Source organism: Musa acuminata, unplaced genomic scaffold, assembly GCF_036884655.1.
Source record: "Musa acuminata AAA Group cultivar baxijiao unplaced genomic scaffold, Cavendish_Baxijiao_AAA HiC_scaffold_127, whole genome shotgun sequence".
NCBI lineage: Eukaryota > Viridiplantae > Streptophyta > Magnoliopsida > Zingiberales > Musaceae > Musa > Musa acuminata.
This window is the reverse complement of record NW_027020406.1, coordinates 182,501-185,000: the sequence shown is the minus strand read 5'-3', so window position 1 is coordinate 185,000 and position 2,500 is coordinate 182,501.

Sequence of the window (2,500 nt, the reverse complement as noted above, 5' to 3'; positions counted from 1 at the left end):
GCACCCTGGAACCCCCCGGGTGGCACAGGGCTGGATGGGGCTTTCGTATAGCAGGGACGGTGCTGCCTCACGCTTCGCTCGCTGTTCGCCGCTCGCCGCTCGCTCGCGCAGCCAAAAATGACCAGTTTTGGCCCGTTTTTGGGCTGTTTTGGCCTGTTTATGGTCCGTTCTTGCGTGGTGCGGTGACCGTCGTGAGCGGAGCAAAACGTCAGCCATCTCAGCACCCTGGAACCCCCCGGGTGGCACAGGGCTGGATGGGGCTTTCGTATATAGCAGGGACGGTGCTGCCTCTCGCTTCGCTCGCTGTCCGCCGCTCGCCGCTCGCTCGCGCAGCCAAAAATGGCCAGTTTTGGCCCGTTTTTGGGCCGTTTTGGCCAGTTTTTGGCCTGTTCTTGCATTGCGCGGTGACCGTCGAGAGCGGAGCAAAACGTCAGCCATCTCAGCACCCTGGAACCCCCCGGGTGGCACAGGGCTGGATGGGGCTTTCGTATAGCAGGGACGGTGCTGCCTCTCGCTTCGCTCGCTGTCCGCCGCTCGCCGCTCGCTCGTGCAGCCAAAAATGGCCAGTTTTGGCCCGTTTTTGGGCCGTTTTGGCCAGTTTTTGGCCTGTTCTTGCATTGCGCGGTGACCGTCGAGAGCGGAGCAAAACGTCAGCCATCTCAGCACCCTGGAACCCCCCGGGTGGCACAGGGCTGGATGGGGCTTTCGTATAGCAGGGACGGTGCTGCCTCTCGCTTCGCTCGCTGTCCGCCGCTCGCCGCTCGCTCGTGCAGCCAAAAATGGCCAGTTTTGGCCCGTTTTTGGGCCGTTTTGGCCAGTTTTTGGCCTGTTCTTGCATTGCGCGGTGACCGTCGAGAGCGGAGCAAAACGTCAGCCATCTCAGCACCCTGGAACCCCCCGGGTGGCACAGGGCTGGATGGGGCTTTCGTATAGCAGGGACGGTGCTGCCTCTCGCTTCGCTCGCTGTCCGCCGCTCGCCGCTCGCTCGTGCAGCCAAAAATGGCCAGTTTTGGCCCGTTTTTGGGCCGTTTTGGCCAGTTTTTGGCCTGTTCTTGCATTGCGCGGTGACCGTCGAGAGCGGAGCAAAACGTCAGCCATCTCAGCACCCTGGAACCCCCCGGGTGGCACAGGGCTGGATGGGGCTTTCGTATAGCAGGGACGGTGCTGCCTCTCGCTTCGCTCGCCTGTCCGCCGCTCGCCGCTCGCTCGTGCAGCCAAAAATGGCCAGTTTTGGCCCGTTTTTGGGCCGTTTTGGCCAGTTTTTGGCCTGTTCTTGCATTGCGCGGTGACCGTCGAGAGCGGAGCAAAACGTCAGCCATCTCAGCACCCTGGAACCCCCCGGGTGGCACAGGGCTGGATGGGGCTTTCGTATAGCAGGGACGGTGCTGCCTCTCGCTTCGCTCGCTGTCCGCCGCTCGCCGCTCGCTCGCGCAGCCAAAAATGGCCAGTTTTGGCCCGTTTTTGGGCCGTTTTGGCCAGTTTTTGGCCTGTTCTTGCATTGCGCGGTGACCGTCGAGAGCGGAGCAAAACGTCAGCCATCTCAGCACCCTGGAACCCCCCGGGTGGCACAGGGCTGGATGGGGCTTTCGTATAGCAGGGACGGTGCTGCCTCTCGCTTCGCTCGCTGTCCGCCGCTCGCCGCTCGCGCAGCCAAAAATGGCCAGTTTTGGCCCGTTTTTGGGCCGTTTTGGCCAGTTTTTGGCCTGTTCTTGCATTGCGCGGTGACCGTCGAGAGCGGAGCAAAACGTCAGCCATCTCAGCACCCTGGAACCCCCCGGGTGGCACAGGGCTGGATGGGGCTTTCGTATAGCAGGGACGGTGCTGCCTCTCGCTTCGCTCGCTGTTCGCCGCTCGCCGCTCGCTCGCGCAGCCAAAAATGGCCAGTTTTGGCCCGTTTTTGGGCTGTTTTGGCCAGTTTTTGGCCTGTTCTTGCGTGGTGCGGTGACCGTCGTGAGCGGAGCAAAACGTCAGCCATCTCAGCACCCTGGAACCCCCCGGGTGGCACAGGGCTGGATGGGGCTTTCGTATAGCAGGGACGGTGCTGCCTCTCGCTTCGCTCGCTGTTCGCCGCTCGCCGCTCGCTCGCGCAGCCAAAAATGGCCAGTTTTGGCCCGTTTTTGGGCTGTTTTGGCCTGTTTTTGGGCTGTTCTTGTGTGGCGCGGTGACCGTCGTGAGCGGAGCAAAATGTCAGCCATCTCAGCACCCTGGAACCCCCCGGGTGGCACAGGGCTGGATGGGGCTTTCGTATAGCAGGGACGGTGCTGCCTCGCGCTTCGCTCGCTGTTCGCCGCTCTCCGCTCGCTCGCGCAGCAAAAAATGGCCAGTTTTGGCCCGTTTTTGGGCTGTTTTGGCCAGTTTTTGGCCTGTTCTTGCGTGCCGCGGCGACCGTCGTGAGCGGAGCAAAACGTCAGCCATCTCAGCACCCTGGAACCCCCCGGGTGGCACAGGGCTGGATGGGGCTTTCGTATAGCAGGGACGGTGCTGCCTCTCGCTTCGCTCG